Source organism: Balaenoptera borealis, assembly GCF_965194805.1.
Source record: "Balaenoptera borealis genome assembly, chromosome: 18".
Taxonomy (NCBI): Eukaryota; Metazoa; Chordata; class Mammalia; order Artiodactyla; family Balaenopteridae; genus Balaenoptera; species Balaenoptera borealis.
This window is the reverse complement of record NC_138877.1, coordinates 3,424,273-3,442,460: the sequence shown is the minus strand read 5'-3', so window position 1 is coordinate 3,442,460 and position 18,188 is coordinate 3,424,273. Positions and strand designations below refer to the sequence as shown.

The window sequence follows — 18,188 nt, the reverse complement described above, 5'->3', positions numbered from 1 at the left end:
CAGAAGCTCTGTCCTTAAAGTCATTCATTCAACTAACATGTGTTGGGCATTTATTATGCCTGGTCTTTAGAATATGGAAGGGAATGAAATGGATGTAGATGCTGACTTTTGTGACTTTTCCTTTCTGACAGAGGAAGACAGTACACAGTAAACATAATACATAATTAAATTATATGGTACCTCATACAATGGAACAAAAGGAACAGTGGGCAGGAAAAGGAGGTGGGAGTCCAATGGGGTGTTGTAGGAATGTGTGTCACAGTTTTAAATAGGATGCTCAGGAAAGACTTCTTGGAGGTGAAATTTGAGCGAACACTTGAAGGAGGTGAGTGAATTAGTCATAAGCTATTTAGGGGAAGAATGTTCCAGACAGGGGATCACGTGCAGATCCCGTAGGTGGGCGCTGCTTGGCACGTTCCAAGAACAGGGAGGAGACTGGTGTGCTGGCGGGGAGGGACTGAGGGCCAGGGAGTCGAAGTCATGGTTGAAGAGGAAGCCGTGAAGGAGATGGGGACCCACTGCAGGGAGTGACATGGTCTGACTTACTTTGTGAAAGGGTTCCTCTAGCTGCTGTGTGGAGGGCAGGGGTAGAGGCGGGGAAACCCATTATGGTTTGCTGTCACAACCCAGGTGAGAGATGACGGCAGTTCTGGCCAGGAGGGCTGTGTGTAGGAGGCCCTTACCTGACGGCTCTATGCTGGTTCATGTGTCAGTCTGTCCAGGGAGGCTGGGAGAATGTCCTGACCACCTGGCAGTGTCGGAATGTCATTTAAGATGAATGTTGACAACCTGATGAGGATCTTTCCAACAACAATCGGTTCCCTAATTCTCCAGTACCTCCTGGGTGTCCAGCAATTCAAGTTGATTCCAACACTAACTACCCAGAATTAGCACAGACCCCACGGTTACAGGCTCAGTCCTGTGGGATCGCCTTCACTTGAGGTGCCAACAGGGACGGAATCCCCAGGCTACCCCCACTACAAATTCAGGGATTCCCAGGACCCCTGCCCTCAGGTTCAATAATTCACTAGACTGACTCAGAACCCAGAAAGCTCTTTACTTATGACTACAGTTTATTATAAAGAATACAGCTCAGGAACAGCTCATGGCAGAGATGCATAGGTCAAGATTTGGGGGCAGCAGGTGTGCAGAGCTCCCGGGCCCTCTCCAGGTGCACGTCCCGTCCCAGCACCTTCATGTGCTCACCAGCCCGGAAACTCCTGCCGCTTGGTGGTTGTTCCAGAGTTCCCAGCTAAGTGTCATCATGTTGGCGTGATTGATTAAATCATTGGCTGTTGGTGGTTGAAGTCAATCTCTAGTCTATCTCCCCTCCCTGGAGATCAGAACGGGTCAGAAAGTTCCTACCCTCTAATCATGTGGTTGGTTCCTGGGGTGACCAACTCCCCTCCCCACCCCGATCTGAGGCTACCTGGGGGCCCTGCCATCAGCATACAGAAAACACTCTTATCACTCAGGAAATTCCAAGAGTTTTAGGAGCTCTGTGCCAGGATCCAGAGGCAAAGACCAAATATTTATTTCCTATTATCCCATAATCAAAGTAACAAAGATTCAGATGAGAGAGCAGAGTCCAGTCTTCAGGAGAGCAGGCAGATAAGCTGAGTCCAATTGTATGAAAACTAAGCCCAGACAGGGAAGAGCAGGTGTGCAGGAGAGGGCGAAGCAAACCTGCCAGCCCTGACTTCTGATGGAGTCGTGGATTTGGTGGCAGTAACCCCGGAATAGAGCCAGGGACATAGAGTCCAAAGAAAGAACAGTGGATTAGCAATTATTCCGCACCTCCTAGGTTTCAATAGCTTGTGAGTATAAATAAGGTCAATTAATATTTACACCCATGTCTCCATGGCTCCAGATCTTCACCTTGTTGGTAAGACCTTAACCTCCATGCTCTTCTTGTTGGCTTAAATTCTTCCCCAGCTACTTCTGGGTGTCCTCAGGGTGGTGACATCTCCTATGGGCCCAGGAACGAATTTGCTCACGTTCTTTCCACTTGAGCCTCTTGGTCAAGGTCACTTGTCATGACCCCTGCAGCTGGTGCCTCAGTAAGACTTTATCCCAACGGACTCCCTTGGGGCCAAAGTGACTGCAACCTGTGGATGGTAGGTCGGGAAGAGGAATGGCTTCTCCTCAAGCCCGTGCTGATTTTGTTTCCTAGGAAAGAGGCAGTGCTGCATGGACTTATTCCCATTCAGCATTTCATGGCACTGGTTCTTCACCTTCTGTCCTCATAGGCTCCACACCGGTCCTTCGTGTGTGGCCAGAGAGGGGAGGATGGTTCCCATCCTATCCCTTCTAGGTCTTCTCTTTCCTCTCTTCCTTAGACACCTACCTCTGCATCCAAACACAACAAAACCAACTCAACAAACACCCTCCCAGCTCCTTTAAGAGAAAACAAATTGTGTAATGGGAAGAGTATAAACTTTTGAGCCAGACATAACTTGGTTTGAATCCCATTTACTAGTCATGGAGCCTTGAGTAAGTTACTTCTTTTCATAATATGGGGAAAATAATGCCTATAATAATGTTAGATCAGAGACTGTGAATGTAAGACACTTGTGTAGTACCTGATGTGGAAAAGGGCACCATTGCTCTCATCCCTCCATCCTCCAGAAACCAGCACTGATGGCTCACCCACAGTCCAGAGCATCTGTCATCACGCAGGTGCCCCAGGCACGGTGCTGCCACCACCATCCCAGCCTAATGAGCAGTTGCAAACCCGTCTTTCTTGTCCTTCTTGGTTGGTGGTGGGGATTTCTGGCCAGAGGCCCAGAGCAGGGTGGAGAGTGGGCCCATGGGGCAAAGGGAAAGTATTGGTGTATGTGGAGGGGTGCTTGGGCTTTCACCCTCCTTACCTGGAATTGACAGAAATCCTATGCTTGGCCTTGGTACCCCTCTACCTTGTGATAAAAATTTTATCATGAGAAATTTCAGGCATCCACAGAAGTAGGGGAACTATTACAATGAACATCCATATAGCCAATGGGCAGATTCAGTGATGATTGAAATCCACCACATTTGTTCATGACCCTCTTTTTCTTTGTGTCAGTGTGTTAAAGCAAACCCTAGACGTCTTATTTTGCCCTGGTCTTTGTGGCAGGGCCCTGCGTGTACATCTGTGTCGGGGGGCACTTCTTAAACTGCAGGGTGGTCCTCTGAGGAGCCCCAAGGGCTGCTCCGCTCCAGGCAGGTTCCTCTCAGGGAAGGAGGGACTCGTGTGCGGAGCCGGGGCAAGTTCGGTGCGGTTACCAGAAGGCACAGATGGGAGAAGAGGAACAGTCACAGCCATAGAAACACATGTGTTATTTAACATTCATGGCTGTCAGAATCATTGCCCTTTAGACACTGCTTAGGAAGGTCCCCTTCGCTGAAAAATCAACTGATAGCTTTTTCTTCAGAATAATAGAAAGTTAACTTATTACCCAGCATGAAACAGGATTTTAAATTATCTCATTTACTGAATCTCCTGGGGAGGGGTGCTGGGGGAAGGAATCTCATATAGAAGTGATAGCATAGAGTTAAATCGACTCAAGATGATTTTTTTATATTAAGCAGTAGGCAAAACGATTTATATGTGAAAATTTAATATAAATGGTTCTCATTTCTAGTCTGTTATGATTGAAAGCAGTAGCCATCGAAAAACAGTACAGAAACAAAACGCTAATTCTTTTCAGAGGCAAACTCCATCTGAAAGCTACAGCACCTCCTAGACCAAGTAAACAGGTTCTGTAGAAAAAGCCCTCAAAGAGTGAGTAGAAAAAAACAAAATCCCTAGAACAATCGTAGAAAATATAAAAGACAGAAAAGCTGTATAAAAGTGATTGCATATGATTGTGCCATCTGGCATAAGAAGGCACAGCCAAACCATTTGACATTTTGACGTAAGGTTAAATTGCTACCTGCTCCCCACTGCCCACAAAAGGGAAAACAACGAAAAGGAACTGACCATTCTCACGTTGCAAGAAAGTGGCGGCTGAATGCAGAGTCCCGAATGAATGGATTTCAGACAGTATTTAATTTGTTCCTTTCACCTGCATGGAGAAAGATGAAGGCAAATGTGTTTTTTAAAAGACAATGGGGCTTCCCTGGTGGCGCAGTGGTTGAGAATCTGCCTGCCAATGCAGGGGACACGGGTTCGAGCCCTGGTCCTGGAAGATCCCACATGCCGTGGAGCAACTGGGCTCGTGAGCCACAACTACTGAGCCTGTGCGTCTGGAGCCTGTGCTCCGCAACAAGAGAGGCCGCGCTAGTGAGAGGCCCGCGCAGCGCGATGAAGAGTGGCCCCCGCTTGCCGCAACTAGAGAAAGCCCTCGCACAGAAACGAAGACCCAACACAGCCAAAAAAAAAAAAAAAAAAAATGATGTACTACAGACCCATCATACATGTTTACCATACCTTTATTTTTAACTAGGGAGGGCTTAGCTTAGAGCTTCAGTCGAGCCCCAGAAGGAGAGGAGAGAAGGTTTGCAAGGAGGACGCATGTCTTGCAGATATCGTGTTAAGTACGGAGGAGGCAACTGATGGCTTCTCTGTCCGCTGCTCACAGCCACTGAAAAAGGCAAACACTGGGAGGGTCATCTCTGTGTCTGCACTTTACTAATAGTACCTCGTCATCATATTCTTTGGATCCATAGGTCGTGTTACAATAAGAGATGATTAAGAACCCTTGTTCCCTATTCTGGAACAGGAAATTGTGACCATACATTTTTAGAGTAAATACCATGAATGTTACCCAGTTTACTTACAGTTATTTAGTGAAGGCTGCTCAAAGGGTTAGGTTAGGATTAGCCCATTCTTTCAATTGAGAGCGTGGATTCTTCCTGGATTGCGTCGTCTTAACCTTCTGCGTCCACTCAGTTGACTGGTTAAGCCATGCCTAGCTATTGGTGCTTTTTTTCCCACTTTAACGTCTTTAAAATAGAATGTCCAGGGAAATGTGCAAAAAAGGTACAACGATGTGAGCATGGCTGCAGGGCTCTGGGAGGATGCTCAGGAAGGAGGGGCTGGGGCAAGGCAGGAGAGGTGAGCCTGTCTCTGAAGCCTTTGAACTTGAAGCACTGAGTGTTGTTATGCTGGGGAAAGGCTCAGTCGTGCTTCGTTATAGATCAACTCGGTGGCAACAGGAAGGATTAGTCGGAGGGGAAACGATTTGGGGCAGTGAGAAGAGCTGGGACCCTGACCTAGTGGTCTGAGTAAAAGAGGGTAAGGACCTGAACCAACAGGAACAGACGGAGGGAATGGATTCAAAAGGTGTTGATAGGACTGAGCACTTCGACACGGTGGCCAATTGGATGTGTAAGGAGAGGGTTTGCAGACAATGACCAGCATTTCCTTCTTGGAATATTTGTTTTGCATCTATAATATCTTTAGATTATTTAACCAAAAAGGGAAAATATTTAGAAAACAAGAAAGTGACCAAAGGCTTACAAGACAAACACACATATAACTTTCGTTGCTAAGGACATTAAATATGTGTTTTCTGAACTACATTCAATTGCCCTTAATAGTTTTCCACTGATGAGTTTTTTTTTTTAATTAATTAATTAATTAATTAATTTATGGCTGTGTTGGGTGTTTGTTTCTGTGTGAGGGCTTTCTCCAGTTGCGGCGAGTGGGGGCCACTCTTCATTGTGGTGCGCGGGCCTCTCACTATCGTGGCCTCTCTTGTTGCGGAGCACAGGCTCCAGACGCACAGGCTCAGTAGTTGTGGCTCACGGGCCTAGTTGCTCCGCGGCATGTGGGATCTTCCCAGACCAGGGCTTGAACCTGTGTCCCCTGCATTGGCAGGCAGATTCTCAACCACTGCGCCACCAGGGAAGCCCCACTGATGAGTTTTTAATGTAAATTACTTAGCCATTATAGTTATAAAGATTATGGAAATAGTGAACAATCATACAGTTTGTTTAGATTTAGATTTGGGTGAATTCTGAAAGAAAAACTGTACATTTGAATATTATTCTACCCTTTCCCTATTTAAAAATTTTGTCCCTGCTGCTTCAGAAATATTCATTTTTAGAAGCAGTCAGTAAATAGACATCTTTTTCCATTTTATAACTATCTAATTTATCCAATAAAATCCTATCAAGAGAAAATTTGAAATGGTTTGGGAAATGAGCAAAAATGTAGGATTTTAACAGATGAAGCATCTGTTCAATTGCAGTAATCATGTAAAATTCACTCATTTTGGTTTTTTATGGATTCATTCCCAATTTTCCTTAAAAAGCTCTCTTGACCTATTTCTAACTAGCATTTCCTTTGTGTCCCCTCCAGTAGTGGTTGCCTGCCAACTACTATCATTGTTCTCCAAACAGCAAATGCATGAAGCCGTTCATGAACCCTTCCGTGTGAGGAAGGCTGTAGCATGCTCCTATTTTTAAATAAAGCAAAGGGAAAAAACAGAACATTGTTTTTCACAAATTCACAGATCTGTAATTTTGTGGACACAGTTTCTGTGATTCATATTTTCAAGTTATTGTGGTGCTGACTCTGCACAGAGATAAAACAATGGTCAGCTTTTGAAGTGATTATTCATTGACATTATTACTCCAAGTCCAGATATTTAGACATTAGATAAATAAGAACATGTTTTTTTATTTTTAAAAATCTTTAATGAATGTAAGCAAGAAATGTTAAAAATAAAATATGACAAAATAAAAAAGATTCCATTTTTCATAAATAAACTCATTTCTCAAATACTTCTGATCCAAAGGATGTTAGTTTAATCAAATCATGGTCTAGGGATTCTATCTGAGACACTGCTTAACAGCTAAACACAGGTGAGTGTATTTTTACACAAGTAACTCAATTGGCTATAATTAACTGAACAGAACTAGTGAATTGTAAAATTTCACCCTTTTTGCTGTCTATATCTATATAGACATGTAGATATGTCTATATCTCTATTCTGTAATTCATGCTTATATATCACATTTATTTACTTATTTATCTTTAATTTTTATTGAACTGTGGTTGATTTACAATGTTGTGTTAGTTTCAGGTGTACAGCAAAGTGAATCGGTTATGCATATACATATATCCACCCTTTTTTAGATTCTTTTCCCATATAGGCCATTACAGAGTACTGAGTAGAGTTCCCTGTGCTATACAGTATGTCCTTATTAGTTATCTATTTTATATATAGCAGTGTGTATATGTCAATTCCAATCTCCCAGTTTATTCCTCCCGCCCTTTTCCCCCGGTAACCATAGGTTTGTTTTCCACATCTGTGACTCTATTTCTGTTTTGTAAATAAGTTCATTTGTACAATTTTTTTAGATTCCACATATAAGTGGTATCGTATGATATTTGTCTTTGTCTGACTTACCATATTCATTCAAAAGTGTTTTCCAGCACGTGTGTGAGGGCTTTTGTGCTGCCTACATCCAGCCAGACTATAAAATTGCCATGTGCTTGAAAATACAAGACTGTAATTAGCTCTTAGGAGAGATTTTAGGGCACTTTTATCCCTAAAGCATGCTGACTGTGTGAGATTTTTAGAATCTCAAGCAAAGTGTTTCCCCTTTACTTCAATTCTGGGGAGCAGCATAGAATAAGGAAATTGAATGGAAACCTGGGTTCCAGTCTTGACACTTGGCATTTGCAAGGAAATCTTAGACAAATTACTTACCATCTCTGGGTCCTGAATCCTGATTTATAAATGTGGTTGATAATGTCTTCTTTGCAGATTTACCTGGGAATTAAATATGACAGTGGGTGTGAAAGATTCAGCATGTGATTGGTGATAAATGAATACAAATGAGTATTGTTCTAAATGGTGGAATATTTTTCTTTAGAGTGAACCCCAAATCTGTCTCTGGAGACACAGAAATTTTTATACATGAAAACCATTCTCTTATTTGAACAGTATAACATGTACCCTGGAGTCATGTTTTCCCCAGGATAAACATCTCTATTAGCACCAATAACAACCCCATATCGGGGTATGGACAGGGTATGGGTTTGCACGGAGTGGGGTTAGATCTTGGCCCTGTGTGTGGTCTGGGGAAATTATAACCTTTCTGAATCTCTTTTATTAAAAAATCTGTAAAATAGAAATAAAAATGCCTCATAGGATTTTAGTGAAGATTAAATTAGAAGTGTTGGGTGCCCAGTAAGTGTTTCATTATGGCAGGTATTATTATTATGTGTGGTTTTGAATTTCTCACCATCCCAATGACTGCTTTAAGTGAACAGTGGTCTCTGTGATACGATTTCAGAGGCAGTTGGGTGACTCATCTTCCCAAACTCTGAACCTAGTGCCCACACAGCAACAGAAATATCCTTGAGAGAGAGGAATAGGCTGCATTGCCTTCCTGCTGGAAGAAGCAAGTGGGGATCAGAGGAGACAGTGCCATGGCATCGAGAGGGATACGTCTTGTTGAGAGTTACCCCGTGTGCGTGGTCTTCTCCAAAGAAGGTTTAAAGAGACGGAAAGAAAAATAAATTCTATTTCTAAACACACACAGACACAGGGAAATGCACCTGAAGGGAATCCCAGGGCCACTTTGGAGTGGGACTCCTCGTGAGCAGGAGGGATGTGCCTGGCAGGGAAGCAGATCCACGACGGTGTGAAGGATGGAGCTGATGGGAGCTCACCGTGGGTACGCTTGGGAGTAAAGACAATGAAGGAGGAAAAGGAAGAACCAGATCTCAGTCCAGACACGGAATCAACCAGGAGGGCAGTCTCTTTCCTGACGGGGACTTGAGGCTGCTGTGCTCATCCAAGAAAACCTTTAATGGAAGACAACGCCGTGACACTCAGGAGCTTTCCTTTATTTTAGCACTTTCCCTTTCATATTGAAATGATGTTTGTGTATCATTTCAGTCTTTGAGCTCCTTACGGGCACTGGGGTCGTTATTGACAGCATCATTGGTCTTTGATTTCTGGGCACCCAGCGGAGTGCCTGAACGTAGGATGGGCACAGGTCACGCTTACTGAACTCAGCAGAGCTGGGGAAGCAGTAGATCAAAGTGCAGAGTGCATCAGGAGAGGAGGTGAAGTTCAGATCCAGATGTTGAAGAGTACCCAAGACACCACTGGCCTGCTGCACGGTTTTTCTGGCATTGGCCTTGACTGTTCAGGTGCCAGAGCCACAGAGGAGGGCGATGGGGAGGATGAGGGTGAGAAGAAGAGTGTGGAGGCCGCCCTCTCGTGATGCCTGCCTGCGTGCCGTTTCCATGAGCTGGCGCACCCCCAGACAGAGGCGGGAACTGTGCTCCTTTATCAGGATGCCAGCACCCAGCGCATCGTGGTCGTCACGCATTTTTATTGTATGAATAAATGCGACCCTCCCAGGTCAGCGACAGCCCTTTTCACCTCACCGTAACCCTGAGGAAGGGTCGTAACAGGTGAGGAAGTGAGCTCGGAGCGGTGACATCCCTCCCATGGAAAGGCGTGAGAGCGGGGCTGCAGGGGGCGTCGGGTCTGACCATCAGTTCACCTCCACACAAGGGGTGGAGGATGGAGACAGGTGGAAAGTGAAGAAAAGCAACGTGTGTAAATAAAGGACAAAACAGAAGGAAAATTATTAACTCCCTAAAAGAAAAGCACAATATCAATAGCTGGAAGAAACAGAAAAAAGGAAGAAGTGTATTAGAGTGTATTATGGTATTCGTTGCTCATACCATTTCCTTTTTTTTATGTTCAATTTAGTCAATTTTATGATGGAGTGTTTTATAGGTTTATGTCGTAAGTTTCCTACCATTGTGTCTAGGGCCGAGACTCCATTAAAACACTCTAATTATTAGCATGCAGTACATTTATTTTAATGTACATACTGCTATAGTTAGCTCACTCTATCTCCGTATTTTCTATAAAGCGTTCCAAGAGGGGATGTTTAATCAAGGTCGTCATAAATGGAAGAGGAATTCAGAAACCACATGTGGTTTTGTTATTCCCTGAAATGGCTAATATGGCTCAAGATGTGTCACCTTTACAAAATCTGAGGGCCTGAGTCACTTTTTTCCTTTCTAATGCAAAGTTCTTTCAGATTACCCCATTGCTGTATATAACCATGACTACACTTAAGGCCCTTCCTGGTTACTTTTGCTTTGGCAAAGCTATATTAGAATAATCTAGGATTTTTGGCAACCGAACAGCTACCTCACATTCACATTAACAATAGATTCAAAAGCATCATGTAAAGTCTATACAATCCTATTTTGTCAAAACTTTTACAGCAGTTTAGGGAATTCGTAGTCCCTCTTTGGAAGGAGGAAAGGGAGGATTGTTCATTCAGAAACATGACATCATTTCTCAGAGCATGGTTTAATGGAACTAAAAAAAGTTAAGGCACCGTCTCCTCTATCTCCATTTTCCTTCCTTGTGTGGAAGGGAAGAATAAGTGAGAATCTGAGATGATCATTCAGGCTTCCTGGGCCACCCTTACTCCCATCCTGAATGGGGTTTAAAGAGCCTTGCTGGATTTCTTTCACCTGTTGGCTAGAAACCATGTGCTCCAGTGGATTCTCACTCATGTGAAAATGCTGAGTCTAGAACCTCACCTTCAAGTTAAATGGATAATACATTAAAAAAAAAAAATGGGAAAAGCTAGCGTCTAGGAGCTATGTTAAAAATGAGCATCTTTATAAAATAAATAAGCCATGGGGATTTAAGGTACAGCATGGTGACTACAGTTAATAAAACTGTATTGTATATTTGAAAGTTGCTAAGAGTAGATCTTAAAAGTTCTCATCACAAGAAAAAAATTGTAACTATGTGTAGTGATAGATGTTAACTAGACGTATTGCGGTGATCATTTTGCAACATATACAAATAGCCAATTATTATGTTGTACACCTGAAACTAATATTACATGTCACTTATACCTCAGAGAAACAAACAGAGGCATGGACTAAAATCTAATGCCTCCATTAAACAAAATTAATTTTGCTTAAATGCCAAAAAACAAAAATGAATATTAACATATTCTGTGCTAACTCCAGTTATTTTTCTTACCTGCATCAGATTGATTTATTTTCTGTCTCCATTCATCAAATATTTTGTAGTTACTAACATCAGATAAACATGGAGATAGAAAGATGAGTAAGGCAATATTTCATAACTCAAGTCACCAAAGATGATCTTATGAGGAAGGCAGACTTGCGATGATTTAGAATAATTTCACTGAGGAATATACAGGATGCTGTGGGATCATGTAGCAAAGAAACCCTATCCTGTTTGAGATCATACATGTTGGTAACATGACTGCATAGATTCAGTTTTCCCAAGACAGTTTTTTTCTCTGTAGTTGATTCATTCTTATTTGGTCACACGAGTTTGGATGGCCAAAATGAACAGGCTTAGTAATCATTTCAAGGGTGAATAAATAACTAAAATAGATTTTAGCTCTTTAGCACTTTTCATACATAGATATTGGAGAGGGAAGCATACATTTCCTCCACTTGGAATGTTAAGTAGATAACTAGTTGGGGCTAACAATGGCATCTTAGTGAAGTACACAGGTTTTCTTTTAGAGCAACATAGAGGGATCCAGAGGAGAGAGAGACAGAGAGAGAAGCAGAATAGAGAGAAAGAAGTTTGTACCATACCAAGTCTAATCTGAGATAAACTCATGATTGTTCCATTTTCCTTGTACGCTGAGCTGAGCCTCAGTTACTTGCAATCACAAGAGTTCTAGCTGATACAACATTAGGACATTATCATTAACTAAATTCCAGACTTTATTTGTATTCACTAGTTATCCACTAGTACCATTTTCCATTCCAGGATCCAATCCAGAATACCATACTATATTTACTGAGCTTTTAAAGAAGTACATATTTGAACTACGTTATTTATTTATTTATTTATTTATTTATTTATTTATTTATTTTATTTATGGCTGTGTTGGGTCTTCGTTTCTGTGTGAGGGCTTTCTCTAGTTGCGGCAAGTGGGGGCCACTCTTCATCGCGGTGCATGGGCCTCTCACTATCGCGGCCTCTCTTGTTGCGGAGCGCAGGCTCAGTAATTGTGGCTCATGGGCCTAGTTGCTCTGCGGCATGTGGGATCTTCCCAGACCAGGGCTCGAACCCGTGTCCCCTGCATTGGCAGGCAGATTCTCAACCACTGTGCCACCAGGGAAGCCCTACTGAGCTTTTAAATAACACTATAAAATATGTCAAAAGCATTCAGGGATGAGATATCATGGTCAAATTATTATTATTAACCCTGCCCTTATCCAGGCTCTCAGGTTCCTTTTAATCACAGCAATATGAGATTTCAGTGCCAAATTCTTTGATGTTCTTTGTCAAAGTTATAAGCAAATATATACAATTACAAATAAAATCAAAGTTATTTCAAAAAAAAAAAAAAAAAGTTAAGGCACCGTGTCTCCATTGGCACAGAGAAGGGAAGTTCTTTCACTCGTTTGGCTTGTTGTATTGAACGTGGCTTGCCGGCTAAGCTCTGCCTTTCTGGTTGAAGCCCAGATCCTCCGTGCAAAGGATCACTCTGCATAAGGCCTTGATGGTGGAGTTGTGGGGTCCACGGGGGAAGTCATCTAGAAGGTGGGCACCAGGCTCGCAGCCACGGTGCCCTGTGAGGCGTCAGGCTTCCCAGCGAAGGATACTTGGGGTGCATCTGAAGGAGGAGTGGACATCGGGGAAGGAAGGGGAATACAGGCAGAGACCACGTGAGAGAGCTGGGGAGTTAATTTCATGAGGCTGCAGCAGAGCCCGGAAGGGTAGGTGGGAGCGGGGGGAGAGTAAATTGGGGCGAGGGCGGGGAGTGAGAGATGAGTGTGACAAGTAGAACTTGAATGTCCTTCTAAGGAGTTTGTATTTCATTCTGTTCCTGTACGTATTTGAGGGCAAAGATGTCAGTTCCGGCCATTCTGGAAAAAGACCCAGAGCATCTTAAGAAGACGGTTAAATAGACAAACCACTGGACTCACCAGAAAAGTCAAAGTAGCCACATTCACAAATGTTTGTGCCCAGAGGGACTCTACACACTGTGGTACAGGGAATGCCTTTGCCTTCGCATCAACTACAATGTCATTATTTTTAGATATAATTCGCATACCATAAAATTCACCTTTTAAAGGGTCCAACTCAGTGTTTTTAGGATATTCACCGGCAGTGGAGGCTGTGGCAGGCAGAGGGCAGGTGCTGGACGCCCCAGGAAAGCATGGAGACAAAACGAGTGGAAACCAGCAAGCCTGACTCAGGACGGTGGACTCCCCATGCTTCTTCAAGGTCAGGCGATCTGATGGAAAGCAGAAACGGGGGGAGGTTTATCAAACACAGAGGCTCAGTAACACAGAGGCAAGGAAGAGAAAGGGTGACCTCAGTCACCTGCCAGGCCCATAGGGCTCAGGCCCACCCAGCCAAGTAGGAACAGACCACCTTCCTTCCTTTCCTGTCTCAGGGCTTTGGCCTGTGTGGGCTCAATCGCAGCTGACTATTTGGGGGAACAAGGAGAGAGGAGAACCCCCCCCTACCCCTTCCCTCTAGGAAGGCTCTGACCACCCGCCTTAGTGTGGGGTGGTGATAGCTTCAGTGAGGAGAAAACTGACCTTCGAATGAGGATTGAAGGTTGAAGGTTGAATTTTTATGTAATGATTTTGGCTGAACTTATTCCAATCATAGCATTGAAATAACTGAAAGTGACCTCAGGACTGCCATTATATTAGAGTGAGCAAAAAAATCATAGGATCTGCCCAAATTCCCATCCCAAGGCCAAGAAAGATTACTTGCACACAATATCACCCCTCCACCATCCTTCAGAAAAATGTACCTTGATATGTTACTACACAACATCTTTTAAAATCTTATCAGTTGCACTGTTTTCTAATATTTCTGCAGATTATTTAAACATCATTTTGCCATGTAGATTAGAGCAATGCTGTAGGCTGATCCGGTGATCACGCACAAATCCCTACTATCTTGCTGGAACCTACTATGGAGGCTTGAAAAGCTAAATAAACCTGTGGAAACTCCATATCCAGAAAGTTCCAAAAAGCAAAACTTGAATTTGCTATGAGCCGGCAACTATTTACAGAGCATTTACATTGTAGTAGGCATTATACGTAACCTGTAGATGATTTAAAGTACACAGATGTGTGTAGGTTATATGCAGATATTATGCCCTTTTATATAAGGGACTTGAGCATCCAAGGATTTTGGAAACCACGGGGGTCCTGGAACCAATCCCCCCTCCCTCCTGCTCCTCATACCGAGAGACAACTGTGTTCACTTTCCTTGCCTTCCTCGCAGCTATGGGGTGGCCATGTGATAAAGTTCTGGCTAATGAGAGAGAAATAGAAGTCTGCTGGGAAAATCCTTCTTTTCCCATAAAACAGACAGGAGGGGTGTCTTCCCTTATCCTGGGACACAGACTTTTATGGTTGGCAGGGTGGCCTGAGAAGACTCTGAGAAGGTTGATTGGTGCTAAACTGTGATGAGCCTTGTATGCCACGCTGAATAACTTGACCCTGGATCCTACAAATTCTTGTAGGTTTTGGAGCAAAGAACTAAGTCAACAGTGGCCTCCCTGTCGTCAGATCCTATAGGCACTTCAGCTACTTGGCATTGCTGATGCCCTTCTTGAAGCTTTTTACTTAATCTCACGGATACGATTTTTCCCTTGGTTTTGTTCCTAGTTTAAGTCTTGTCTCCTTAAGTCACCCTCAGTTCTGCTGCCTGAGGAATCTTTGTAAAATGTAGCTATGATCGCCTAACCTGATTAAAATCTGAAAGGGGTTCCCCATCCCCTCCAGTCACTCCGTATGTGGCATAGAGACTTCATGACCGCGTGGTCATATTTTTTACGCTCCAGCACGAATTTTGCCCTCTGACCTTTTCGTAGGGAACTATTAGAAGTTCCTCAGCTTTATTGCTATTTTTGACTCCATAATTTGCAGGTGCTGTTTTCTCTCCCTTAGAGATCTTTTTCCTCTCCCTGTTTCGTTTATGGTTTTACTTATTCTTTAGGACTTCACTGAATGGCATGCCTACGATATCCTCATCTTTTTAATTCCAAGCTAAACAGCCTTGTGCTGACTCATGAAACAAAGGAATAATGATTTGTTATACTTTTGTCTTTGTATAATTGGAGAACATTTTCCAGAAGGGGCTAATTAATTGTTTCCCTCTGATCAAAGACATGCTATCAGGTGCATTCCAGTTTGTAAAATCACAAAGCATTGTTTCAGGGGAAGTTAACCTGAGCCTGGAGCTATGCTTCTAAACTGCAGTGTGAGACTGCAGATGGACCAGAATAAAAATTTAAGAATTTTTACACTGGATTGGACTGGCATTTTGATGATTACCCTGGATAGGATTTTCAGTTACTAAAATGTGTCCACGTTAGGGGCTGGAAGATTTTCATCATCTAAGAGTGATGGGGACGCTGGGGCCCATGCAATGCCAGATACGTCATCCAGGGAAAGAGAAAGAAAGAACCAGGGCAAGTTAAAACAGGGGTCATGAGAAGGAATAACATTGTTCTCTGCGTCCTGCTGAATCCAGGTTGTCCAATAAAACAGCTTCATTTGCCTGTCTCTATAACTGAAACAGGCTCAGAGGGTGGTCCCATGACCCCCTCCTATCTTACTGATTTGGACTCGTTCTAAAAGAAGGGACTAAAGCTTTGACTTCTTGCTGTTCTGCATTTGATAATAGGTTCCTACAGAATGAATATAAGGCTCAGCTTAACATTTCTTAGAGTACATTTTGCAAATTTCCTTCTTATCATACATACTGGTGACGTTTCATGAACAGATATTCAACAGTTACGAAGTTTGTGCACTTTTGAAAAATTAAAATACCCATACTTATTAAAAATTAAACTACCATACTTATTCATCGGGTTAAGTAGCCTAAGATATTTCTTCTCAATGGAAAGTTAGGCAGTTAATAGAAATGAGATTTACACAGTGATAAAAACATTGAAAAATACTATGTGTTCATGGTATAATTACCATCATATTAAAAACCCTTAAATTTATGGCCATGTATAAAATTGTTGTTTGTATTAAGGTTGGTGTTAGAATTATGAATAATGTTTGAGTTTCCACTTTTCTTTATTTTCCAGATATTTATTCATTCCTTCTTTTCCCTCTCTCCCTCTTTTCCTCCCTCTCTTCCTTCCCTCCCTCCCTCAGTCCTTCCTTCCTTTCTTTGTATATATTTACTGAGCACCTATTCTGTGTTAGGACCTCTTCCAGGCCCCGGGAAGCCACCAGTAACAGGAGACACTAATTCCAAATCTGAGTTTGTGTCGGGTTGGGGCATGCATCAGAGAGAGAACTGGAAGAGGGGGAAGAATTAGGCAGCGACACCAAGTGCGGGTGAAAGAGGAGGGGAATGTGAGCTGCACCAGCTCTCTGCCCCCTTTGTAAGTTCTCTCTGGAGAAGCTCACCTTCCTGTGTTTCACCCAGGCCTCTGCTCCCTGTCACTTCTTAGGAAGAAGTTCTGCGACCACCCGAGTGCCTTTCCTGTCCCATCTTGCACAGCCCCAGCGCCCTCCCCTCACTTAAACAGAACTGGCTGACCTCATAGCGTGAATTTATGTATCCTCTGTCCACTTGTTTACTATTGTCTTCTTCCTCAAAATGTAAGCATGAGATAGGGACTCTGTTTTGTTCATTGCTGTATTCCTGCAATTTAGAAGTGTGTGCATCTAGGACACAGGAGAGGTTTAACAAATATCAACAGAGTGATTAAAAGAATGATTCCCTAATCTATATCCTTAGCTTTGACACCTCGCCTGAGTTCCAGATTTGCATGCCCCACGCTGACCAACCCTTTAAAAGATATCCTGAGTGTACTTTGAACTCCAGGTGTTCAAAGATTTTCGTGATCAGCCTCCTTCCCCAGCCAAATCTGCTTCACTTCTTGTGAAATCCTCTCCCTTCAGGTCACTTCTTTGTCTCTCGAGTCTTCACTCTGCACCTCTGTTCCTTTGCCACTACACCCTGTTTGCCTGGCTCCTTAAGGAAATCAGAGATCTGAGGGTTATCAAAGAATTGAGGTGTGAAAGATTTGTCCTGGCACTAATGCACTTGCTTGTATGGCCTCGTCTGATTGAAGAAGTGAACGTTCATCCGTTAGGGTTTTCTGGCCTGATCTTTATATTGAATTTGCATGTTCTCCTGTAATTGATTGAACATGCTTACTTGTTCCAAGTAGGGAAAAACCTGCATGACTTATAGCAACTTCACTTTTAAATACGGTTGGAAGGAAGGAATGGAACAGCTGTAAGGGTGTTTTGTATCTTTATTACTGATAGTGAGTTCTGAGTAATATTTTCTGTGGAGGAGGGGGTAAAATTGAAAAACAGTATTTAATACCATTTTTGGGGTCAACACTAAAATTTAATTCTATTAAGGGTATTTAAACAAGAAGCACACAAGTTTACCTGTTCACGACAGAGCCTTTGAGTTGCCTGAGTAGACGTTGCCTTTTTTTTTCCGCAATGTGTCTCTTCCACACCTCCGAGAGACGTTAGCCGGAAGAAAGGACTGACATGTTCGTAAGTGTCAACAAGCCACATACACTTTCAAATTACAAGGCAACGTTAGTCACTCTGGGGCGATTCCATCAACTCTGAGACTCCTGCTTCTGATTACAAGCTTGCAGGTGTGATGGGAAACGGGCCACGACAACAGAAGCCAATATTGCCAAAATAAGTTGCATATGTTTTAACGCGTCATAGGATACGCTCGCGTGCATTCTCATCTATCACTTTCCTGCTGGCAGTCCTCACTCCATCAGGAAACCGAATCATCGATCCTCCTCTTGTACCTTAAAAACAAAGAGGAAACGAATCCGCGGAGACACTGTTCTGCGGCCGCCTCGTTCCCCGCTGGTGCCCGAGAGGCCACCGTCAACCTCATTTGGAGATGCTTCCAGAGACTCAAATCACTACGGCTGAAGGAGACGTAGGCCCTGCCGGTCTAGTTCTGCATGTCCTGGCACTTTGAACTCGGTCAAGGAAAACACAAGTCCTCTGTAAACCTGCGTCCCCCGTTTCCAGCGAAGTGTTGCAGGCGGTCCCTGCCTGGCATTGTCGCAGACGGAGGGCGGGCGGGCGGTGGCGAGGCCTGAGGGAGGGACGGGGCCAGGCAGCTTCTCAACTACAGATCCGGGTAGGGTGGAGCCTGTAGGCGGGGCGAGTCCTGATGGGCGGGAAGGGGCCTGAGGGCGGGGCGGGGCCTGGTGGGTCCAGC

The 18,188-nt window shown here is 43.6% G+C and overlaps 1 protein-coding gene and 1 long non-coding RNA gene across 6 annotated transcripts in view; one reads left to right on the top strand and one right to left on the bottom strand.

The window, feature by feature from the left end:
* The window catches only part of SACS (sacsin molecular chaperone), a 79,312-nt gene that overhangs the window by 21,615 nt on the left and 39,509 nt on the right, over positions 1–18,188 (top strand). The window lies entirely within an intron of this gene.
* Positions 1,056–18,134, bottom strand: LOC309615474. 2 transcript variants are annotated; one of them, XR_014236849.1, is made up of 5 exons: positions 17,378–18,134; positions 13,039–13,221; positions 7,644–7,706; positions 3,962–4,046; positions 1,056–2,349 (listed from the first exon to the last, which is right to left on the bottom strand). It is a non-coding gene; the product is annotated as an uncharacterized lncRNA (long non-coding RNA). The 2 variants fall into 2 exon arrangements; XR_014236850.1 differs by having other exon boundaries at positions 13,051–13,221; positions 17,378–18,131.